Consider the following 11,137-nt stretch of genomic DNA (forward strand, 5'->3'; position numbering starts at 1 on the left):
CAGCGTCCGTCATGGAAAGGGAACTCCGGCCCCCCAAATAATCCCAGTCAGTTCACAGGCGCCCTCTCTGGCCAAACTCTGAATTGCACATTAAACATTAGCTGCTAATATAATGGAAACTGTGAAGGGGGCTACAGCCGGGGGGCTACATCTACTGCACAGCCTGAAAGACGGGGCTGGTGGGAACGGGCGTAGATTAGCTGGGGTAACGGGTCTGTGTCTGACCGCCCTGGGGAAAAGCCCCCTTAATATGTATCACCACTGGATTTATGTCAAATATTCTCCCCTGTGCTGTGATCTCCGGCCTCTGCCACGAACCTTGGAGCCCGAGGGTCCCGGCTGCGTCCGAGCCTCAGGTCACGGGTCTCGGTCTTTCTGATCATGCCTTTGCCCTGTTACCCCTACGGGTCCCAGCCTGCCCCCGGCTTTTAATGTCGGCTCAGGGGGCCGATGTTTTGGTGATGGGTTCTGGGAGCGATTAATTTCTAATACCTGAAAATGGGGGAAAAAGTCATTTATTGGACTTTAAGGATATTTAAGAATATCAGAAATGTGATATTAGGTGTTTTATGCTTTTAGAACTGTAGACTTTATAGTATTTTTTGAGAATCCTGTCCTTTTAAACTGATGTGAAGCTCCGGAAATGGATTTATGGACCTGGGGCAGATTGGTAATGGGACGGGGGGGGGGCAGTATAATATTAGGGTACTGAAGCTAAACGGTGGCTCTGAGACCTCCAGGTGTCGGGGGACACAGGAAACCCCGTGTGGTGCCAGCGGGCAGCCGGTGGAGCGACTTAAGGGAACAGTGGCATTAAAAATGGAGACCGTGGTTACAGATCTGTAGACTTTTATTTTACGTTTTGGAGAATTATTCACTTTAAATTTCCTAGAAATCTGGGAAATCTTGATTTTGTGCAATTTGTTTTGTTTCAGAGGTTTCGGGTGAAATCTCTATAGGGGAAGGGGCTGCAGGCGCGCGTTTGGGAGTATCGCACGTACGGTGGTCTGCAGGCGCGCGTTTGGGAGTATCGCACGTACGGTGGTTTGCAGGCGCGCGTTTGGGAGTATCACACGTACGGTGGTCTGCATTGTGGTGTAACTGCTGTGGTCTGTTTGTTGTAGGATATCGAGAGGACGGTCTCGCGCATGTGACGGGGCGCTCCGTGCCGTCCTCTTCTGCCCGCCGATGATGTGATGTAGAGTTACAATCATGTTCTAGAGGGATCTGGGGAGGAATAACAAGGTGTCAGCAAGTCATGAGCAAGCTTTTACCCCCCCCCCCTGTTACCCCCGGTTCCTATCTGCCATCGTGGGCTTTGTCCCCCGCAGTGTATTTTGTGTGCGTACCCGTGTGCTGCTACCGCACAGACCCACAATTATGTACATTTGTAAAAAAAATAAAATTAAACTACAGATATTAAAGCGACCTCGCAGCGGCTGCTTCTTCTCGCCACGTAAGTCTCTGTCACCGCGGCCGCCGCTCGTTCGATGTGTTGAGGGTGGCCCTGTTCTGTGGCGACGTACTGGGTTGTACCGGGGGCCACAAGTCGGATAATGAAAGTCCTCCCTGACCCGGCTCGGTTCAGCCTGAGAAGTCTTCGCCCCGGCAGATGTTTGCGATACGCATCATAAGGAGGAATTGAGATGAGAACCGAAAGCCCGGCCGAGCGGTTCCTGCCCCGCTGGATCCACGATCGCCTACATTCACGGGGGCAACATTTAAAATGCTCTTTCCCTCCCTGACCAACACCTAAGGACGGCCGCAGGGACTGGGCAGGCAACGGCAGGTGTAGACATCCATCCACGTAGTATGGACTGATTTCCCGGTCAAGACCACCGCCTGGCCCGTTACCGGACGTTCGTCTCTGGCCGGTGGTCTCGACGCACCAGCCTTCTGTCGGAGGACATGAAGTAAAGAGGCCGCTGCCGCTCTGCGTGACTTCGACCAAAAGCCTCAGAACATTGAAATAAACAAAATAAAAGTAAAAAAAAAAGATCAGCCCAACCCCCCCCCATTATAATACACAAAAAATACACAAATCATAAAATAAAAATACTCCGCGCCCCCTTTTTATATAGAGACGGGCTGAGGCCAGCCTTTGGCTTTTCTCCATCACCCTCAGCCAAACTGATAAGGGTGATGGGAGTTGCAGACCAGAGAAGCCGGTGCATGAGAAAAGCAAAGGACTTTTCTTATCTAATCTGTGTTTGCATAATGTGTTATCATTTATTGTTTTATATAGCGCCATCAAACTCTGTAGCGCTGTACAACGGGTCATTTAACCCTTTATTTTCTGTGTGCCTCCTATTCCCTATTTGCTGTTGAGCAGTGAGATGAGCGTCATGTGGTACCTCAGCATGTGGGGTATTTCTGTGATCGGGAGATGCAGCTGAATATATTTGGGGGGTTTCGCTGCATTTACATATAATCTGTGCAAACAATCCTAAAAAATGTGGAAACGAAAATTAACTTTACGGCTCCTTTTGCCACGGATTGGTGAAAGTGTCCAAACTCTCCTAGTGAGATAGTACGGGGTGTCTTCTCTCTGAAAACATATACCTTGTGGAGGGATTTTGGGCTGGTTGGCTGCCAAACAGTCCCAAATGAGACATGGGCGTCACAAAATACAATTTGAAAAATCCAATTTGAAACACCAATCGGGATGCTCAGATATCATTAAATCAGAGGAGAACATGAAGGGGTCGGCTCCAGACCGTGTGACCCTGAGAATCTGCCCTTTCCCCCTGAGCCTTCGCACCCCTTATTACAGACAGGTGGAAGCCCCAGAAAGAGACCCGTATTGCCGAATCCCTTCTGAAGAACACACGGCGGGTGGGATTTATTTTATTGTCCTGATTTGTATATTTTCCTTTTTCGATGTATTATGTGGTTAAAGTGGTGTCTTTATATAGAGATATATATCACGTGTTCTATTTCTTCATGCGCCTTCTGTATGCAGCTGAAGAACTTTTAAATTATATTACATTTTTTTTTTCTTGAATTTTTATTTTCATTTTTTATCCTTTAGTCGTATTTATACATACGATCCTTTTTTTGTTGTTGTATGTTTTCCTTTTGCTTTGTATGAATTCCTAATATATGTTTTTTTCTTTTATTTATAGTCTATCAATAAATTATATATGTTTTTATATTCACGCTTTCTCTGAGCGCTGTCTTTCTTTAGTTAACTTTCTTAGTTCTATTTCTTCAGCTTATAATTTGCTATTTATGAAGAATATAAGGGGTCCACAAGCGCATTGTTTCTCCATAAAGTGGAAAAATAGCTGAATATAATTTGGGGTAGTAATTTTAAGAAAATGGGGGATTATTTTAGGATCTCTAAAGACCCCCAGTTATGTATTGGGTTGTTTCTAGTTGTATTCAGTTGAAGAAAGACATAGCAGAAGCACAAAAACTGCCCTAGTCCTGTAGGGGTTAAAAGTGCAGTACGGAGACACCCTGCCCGCAGAGTGACATCAGCACTATTTAAACGGCAAGCTTTGTGTCCCGAGGGCAGGTTCCTGTGATCTCTCGCACGCACGAACAGCGTATTCTGCATCTAAACAGCATTAATATCCCCCATTAAATAACTTTGTTATAACGCGGACAACTCCAACTCCCACTGCATCGGCTCGCAGTGGACGCGAGAGGGACGGTTTTGGGTTGATGTGAGAGGGCCGGTTTGGGGTTGGTGTGAGAGGGCTGTCTCGCGGAGAGCAAGAATATAAATCCAGGGCTTCCGTCTGTCTCTCTCACTGTGTATCTCTGTCTCTTTATTTATTCCTGGCACTCTCTCACAGTATCATTATCCGTCTCTCTCCCTGCGTTCTCACACCAGGCCTACGACTCCCAGTTTGGAGCGGCCCAAGGAGGGGTTAATAGGAAAAGCCATGCAATAATCATATAACATATATCGTATAACATATAACGTGTATCATATATCATACGGAGCTAAAGGTGCAGCCGCGATGAGCACCTGGGAGAAACTCTCTGCATGTTTACTATTTTGGGACAGTTTGCGGTGATTTCCATGGATCCCATTTTTGCGCCAATAAAGACTTACTGTTTGTATCCTCTGATTCCCTTACGTCCTAACGGCAGCACAAGAGGGGTATTACTGCGGTTGCGACTGGTTCCTATCTGGTAGAAGGACCATGTCCTTTACAGGTATAGGAAATCGCTTGCTCAGTGTGTGTGAGCTATTTTCTATCCAGCAAAATTACCTTTTGCCCCCTAGTGGTCAGGTCCTGTACAGGGATAGGAACTATCCAGCTCATGGAAAGAGAGCTAGTTTCTATCCCTGTAAAGGACCTTTTGCTCCATCGTGGCCAGGTCCTGTTAACGGATAGGAACTAGATGGTTCATGGTGAGAAATCTAGTTACCATCCAGTTTAAGGACCCTTATCACTCCAGCTCACGCAGGTCCCTTACAGGGATAGGAACTAGACGGCTCATAGTAAGAAATCTAGTTTCCATCCAGCTAAAGGACTTTTATACCTTCAGCTCACACAGGTCCTCATACAACCAAGAGACAATTATACCTCCAGCTCACACAGGTCCCTTACAGGGATAGGAACTAGACGATTCATAGTGAGAAAACTAGTTTCCATCCACCTAAAGGACTTTTATACCATCAAGTAACAATGGTCCTTTACAAGGATAACAATCCCTAGTTCTTATACTGCAAAGGGACTCATATCTCCAGCTCATGCAGGTCCCTTACAGGGATAGGAACTAGACGGTTCATAGTGAGCAATCTAGTTTCCATCCAGCTAAAGGACTTTCATACCAAGGATAACAATCCCTAGTTCTTATACTGCAAAGGAACTCATATCTCTTGCTCACACAGGTCCCTTACAGGGATAGAAACTAGACGGTTTACGGTGAAAAATCTAGTTTCTATCCAGCTAAAGGACTTTCATACCTCCAGCTCACACAGGTCCCTTACAGGAATAGGAACTAGACGGTTCGTAGTGAGAAATCTTGTTTCCATGGTCTTGCCATGGTCAAAAAGGCAAGAAACAAAAAGGCAGAAACATTGTCTATTAGATTTAATTTAATCTAACGCCGTTTCATAACATACTCATAGATATTCCTAATAATTGTTGTGTTAATGGGTACCGACATGTCCTTTTTATGACTCCAATTGTCTTCCATCTGTCCTGGATTCACAACTTAACGCTGTGTGGTCCCTAATCACCTGAGCAGGAGAAAGACACAACCAATGGAGCCTTTCTTGGATATTCTCTCTTGTGAATGGCGGTCCGACGCACACAGCTGAGCTGTTCCCACTACCTTTGCACTTGTCCGCTGCACAATACTCCGTGGCAACAGCTTATGCCAGGCTCCTATTCCAAAAAGCCGCCACCATGAGGACGTAATCTATTAATCTACCCGTCACTAAAAAGTTAATGTTTTGTGACTGGTTGAGATAGACTGTAGAAGAAGAAAACAGTATAAACATCTAGTTAAAGAAAAAAAACAAAAAAAACCCCCAAAAACTGATTTTTTTATTGCAATTCCAGATATATTACATGCGTTATGTTCATTTAATTATTCGTGAACATATATTATTATTATTACTATTATTTTGAAACTTATACAGCTGTTGCTTTATTTTATCACATTCTCATATACATTGTGAAGGTCTCAATTACAGACATGGCATTTAGTCTATAACAAATGGGTCTATTCACTAAAAAATGATGTGCAGGAGAGTTGAGCGGAGGCGCAAGAGACGCACTTACTGGAACAGAGAGAGACAAAGCGAGACACACTCACTGGCACAGAGAGAGACAGAGAGACACACTCACTGGCACAGAGAGAGAGAGACTCACTGGCACAGAGAGAGAGAGACTCACTGGCACAGAGAGAGAGAGAGAGAGAGAGAGAGAGAGAGAGAGAGAGAGAGAGAGAGAGAGACAGACATACACTCACTGGCACAGAGAGAGAGACACATACACTCACTGGCACAGAGAGAGAGACACACTCACTGGCACAGAGAGAGAGAGACACACACGCTGACACAGAGAGACACACACGCTGACACAGAGAGAGAGACACACACTCACTGACACAGAGAGAGAGACACACACTGGCACAGAGAGAGAGACACACACTGGCACAGAGAGAGAGACACACACATTCACTGGCACAGAGAGAGAGACACACTCACTGGCACAGAGAGAGAGAGACACACACGCTGACACAGAGAGACACACACGCTGACACAGAGAGAGAGACACACACTCACTGACACAGAGAGAGAGACACACACTGGCACAGAGAGAGAGACACACACTGGCACAGAGAGAGAGACACACACATTCACTGGCACAGAGACAGACAGGGCACAGAGAGAGAGTGACACTCACTGACACAGGGAGAGAGACACACAACCACTGGCACAGAGAGAGACACACAATCACTGGCACAGAGAGAGACACAATCACTGGCACAGACAGAGAGACACAATCACTGGCACAGAGAGAGACACAATCACTGGCACAGACAGAGAGAGACTCACTGTGAATTATTTCACAGATTCAAGTTTTCTTCTGCCTCCATAATATTCTGTATTTTCAGGAGTTCTGTTAAAACTTCATCCTCACATCCCACGTTACTGAAAAAGAAACAGCAGCCCAGCACAGCCCATTTGCACGTCCCGCGTTGCTGCTTCTTCTTTTTTCTGTAGTTCTTTGTACCATGTGACCAAACAGTCACATGGTCTGCTGACATCACCAGAGTCCTTCTACTGGGTAGGAACTAGCCGCTACCGTATTACTGCCCCTGTGAACAATTAGGACAGGGGGAAAATTAATGATTTACACAATTAAATAAGCAATTAACCCCCTTTACCCCACCTATAAAGGGAACTCCACCCCTAACCACAGTGTGCTTTTTTTCTGTCCTTTGGACATATCGGGACAGGTGGTGGGCTCTGTGTGAGACCTTGTGTTTTGTGCTTGCTAACCTTTATTTTACTTTTTTCAGGTGCCCTCATGTTGGATTGCGTATCCTATTTTTATCTGCTGCCCTGCTGTGGTGCAGGACGGCCTCATTTCACCCAGCATTATCTGTGTTTGTGCTGGATCTATACCTGCATGGTTTGGATGTCTCCTCCCAGCTGCTTATCTTCATGTCTGCTGATCTAGGCTGTGATGTTCTGGAGTTCTCTGCCTCCCTGTACTGTTTTAGCTGCTGAGGGGGAGGAATCTATTTCTTTTCCCTCAGCAGCAGTAATAATCCCATAGAAAGTTTGTTCTTACTTGGATTCCTGATTTTCTTTTGTGGCCTCTGATGTCACTTGGGGGGGCGTGGCTTCCCGTTTTGGTTCTCTGCCAGTATATATTAACCCGTTAGTGTCCTTTAGGCTGTCTCTTGGTACAGCTATTAGTTACCTTCCCAGAGTCTTCTGTCTATCTTTGGCTTTGTGTGTTATCCTTCCCTTGCATTTTCAATCTCAGGGTAGGTATAACTAAGAAGATTTTTATGTTTAATAAAACTCTTTATATTATTTTGGTCATCTTTTTGTGAAACCTAAGATCCTGAGACCAGTCCCTCAATGGGACCTTACTGTCGTGCTCAGGGGGTTATGCTCTCCCCCTCTTCGAGCCATTGGAAAGCATGGACATGAAGTACCTTTCCTGGAAGGCTGCCTTCCTAGTGGCGATCACCTCTGCCAAGAGAATTGGTGAGTTGCAAGCTCTGTGTGCCTTTGAGCCTTACACCCTATTCCCGCCTGATAGGGTTCTTCTAAGGTTCCTGCCAGCTTTTTTACCGAAGATTCCTTCGTTTCAGAACATTAATCAGGTCATCTCTCTACCTGTTTTTCACCCGGATCCTTCAACAGAAGAAGAATCTCTTCTACATACTCTTGACATCCCCAGATGTCTGCAGATCTATCTGCAAAGATCCGGTGTCTTCAGGAAAGATGAAAATCTCTCTTTCTACAGTTTTTTGGCAGGAACAAAGGATCTAAAGCTTCTAAACCATCCCTGAGCAGGTGGATGAAGGAAGCCATCAGAGAATCCTTCTCAGCTCAAGGCTTGCCTCCTCCCGCCTTTTTCCGCGCTCTACCAGAGAGGCAGCTACCTCGGCTGCTGAAAGGGGCCTCATCCCTCTTCAACATGTTTGTGCTGCTGCCTCCCGGAGTTCTGACTCAGCTTTTATAAGCCATTATAGGCTAAATTTAAGACGTTCGGAAGACACTGCTTTTGGGCGGTCTGTTTTGAACGTCGTTCAGCCGGAAGACCCTCCCTCATAGGTGATCTTCTAGCTACTTCCCCTCTTGTGCTGCCAGTTAGGACGTAAGGGAATCGTTAATTTCTAACGATAATTTGTATTATCTTATTACAAATTGTCTTATATTTTTTTATTATTCTTGTTATAGCACACTGTGGTTAGGGGTGGCGTTCCCTTTATAGGTGGGGTAAAGGGGGTTAATTGCTTATTTAATTGTGTAAATCATTAATTTTCCACCTGTCCTAATTGTTCACAGGGGCAGTAATACCCCTCTTGTGCTGCCGTTAGGTCTAAGGGAAAACAAATTATCGTTAGAAATTAACGATTGTTGATTGGAAGCCGGGAAGTCTCAGCTATTGGCTAACACATAATTTACTAAGTAACGAGGAGTGAATCCATACGCTGGCTGTCGGATTGGGGTAACACTACTTACGGTGGGAATTTAGAGGGGTAAACCCTAGGGCCCCAGGGGCCCTTGTTGCTCGGTAGCTGTCATGGCCCAGTCTGGAACTGTTGGCTCTCATGAGATCTAAAACCAAGGCCTGGAGCCTCAAAGGTAGCTTAATGCGATGATAGCTCTATGCCGGCCGTTATTCCTCCCCTGTGAACGGCACTTCAGGCAATTCAGGGGCATCCCGCGTGCCGGTCTAACCCAACGCTGTCGGTTTTTTAATTGCGAGGTGTGAAGGTTTATGAGTAGGGAGGACGGACTGGCAGCGTCCGTCATGGAAAGGGAACTCCGGCCCCCCCAAAAATCCCAGAGCCCCTGACGCGGATTCTTTAATGTCCCAGATTCACTGACCAGCAGGGGGCAGCAGGACTCTAAAGAGTCAGTTCACAGGCGCCCTCTCTGGCCAAACTCTGAATTGCACATTAAACATTAGCTGCTAATATAATGGAACCTGTGAAGGGGGCTACAGCGGGGGGCTACATCTACTGCACAGCCTGAAAGACGGGTGATTGATGAGTAATTTGATGTTCTGCAGGCCCTGGGCCCCATCCAAGCACCAGTTCCATTACCCCTCCCCACCAATCCGTACAGCGGGGACCGTTTGTCCCGGTGGGCAGCGTTCTCCTGGAATTCACCAAACCCAGATTCATCAGGCAGTGAAAAGCGACCAATCACTCCAGAGAACACGGTTCCCCTGCTCCAGAGCCCAGTTGAGGTGGCTTTACACCACTCCAGCCCCCGCTTGGCATTATACAAAGTGATCTGAGGCTTGTGTGCAGCTGCTCAGCCGTGGAAATGGATCTTATGAAGCCCCCGGTGCGTGAGTGTGTGTGATGTGAGTGTCCGCGCTCTGAGTGTGAGCGTGGTTGGTGAGTGTCGCGCACTGTGAATATGCGCTCTGCCGCTTCGTGGCTGAGCTGCTTTTACTCCTAGACGCTCCCACTTCACAATAATATCACCTCACAGCGGCCCGGGGCAGATTTCCGTGGACTGGCTTGTGGTAAAGGTGACCTCCTGTGACAGCGCCACCTTTAAGGCGCTCTTCGGGACGACCCGTTGTGTCTCTCTCTGGAGACGGCTGCCTATGGGCTGATTTTCTACACCTGTCGGGAGAGGCTGAACACCCGGACTCGGTAATCAGGAGCCGGGCCACGTGCTTTTGGTCAGTGAGCCTCTGTATGGAGACACGCATGTGCTGGAGACCCACCGACCATGGAGATGACGGCCACTTTCTGGGCCCAGCACTGGGGGCTGCTTTTAATCTGTAACAGGGACAGCGGGGGGCCAAATGTCATCATCTCAGCCGTTAAAGGCTCTCCTCCCTTTCTCTCGTTTTCCCTTTTTTTTTTTTGCGGTTATCTCTCTCCTCCCCTTTCTCTGCCCCTCCCTCGATGTGACCAAACATTATAAAGCCATGCCCATGACCACACCCCCAATTAAATAAAGTAAATATTTATTGTGAAGGTTCCGTGTGCGCACACGCGTGTAAGTGCACACCACGCTGCGGTGCTCTTGAAGCGTTGGGCCCCCACGGAGTACCCCCAGCATCATTCTGTCTGTGGGGGCCACACACTTCAGGGGTCCCTGTTATGAGCGAGCTTTGGTAAACTGCCATTCCCATCATCCTCAGATGGTGATTGTGACGGGAGACCAGAGGTGCAAAAAGTGTTATTAGTGTAAATGTTCAGTTTCTCCATTTTTTTTGTGTATATATATATATATATATATAAAATGCCATTTAACCCTTTCTCTCACACGCCTTCCCTGCATTATATCGTATACAGTGTGTAAGGCGGGTCCTTTAAGGAAATTATTTTGTTTTTATTAATTAAATTGGCAGATATGGGTAAAATACATTATATACATACATCATGCGATGGACACGCGGCTTCTCTTAACGTGTCCAGAAGCATATATATTTACATACAGTATACAGGCCACCTGGAATAAAGCATCAACTGGTTATATGGCAGCCACGTGTATCTATAACTAAACTATGAAAAGTGCCACTCAAAGGGTTAATAGCCCATCACATAGACTAAAGGACACGCGACGGAACACGTCGGCGCTATATATAAATCAATGAGCAATAATATCCCGGGGAAATAAGCACAGAAACTCAGACCCTGCCGGCAGATCGGCCCCCTTCTACCTGTGACTGTGACCTGTGACTACCTGTCTCTCCTGCTGATTCAGGAGCCGTATGTCTGCCCTATGCATGTTTAATACCCTCACTGTATTACCCTCTACCACTTCTGCTGGGAGGCTGCTCCACTTATCTACCACCCTCTCGGAAGGTGTTTGCTGCACTGAAATCCCTGCGGCGGGGATGCCGTTTCTCCGTTAAAGGGCCGGTGCAGGTGCGGAGCCGCTCTGCTGTCTCTTTAACAATCTCCGCTCCTTAGCGTTCGCCCTCCCCCATCCTGGGCCAATCCCCTC

This window comes from Sceloporus occidentalis, unplaced genomic scaffold (assembly GCF_023333645.1).
Source record: "Sceloporus occidentalis isolate IW3139 unplaced genomic scaffold, rSceOcc1.0.p SCAF_231, whole genome shotgun sequence".
NCBI classification, from domain to species: Eukaryota; Metazoa; Chordata; class Lepidosauria; order Squamata; family Phrynosomatidae; genus Sceloporus; species Sceloporus occidentalis.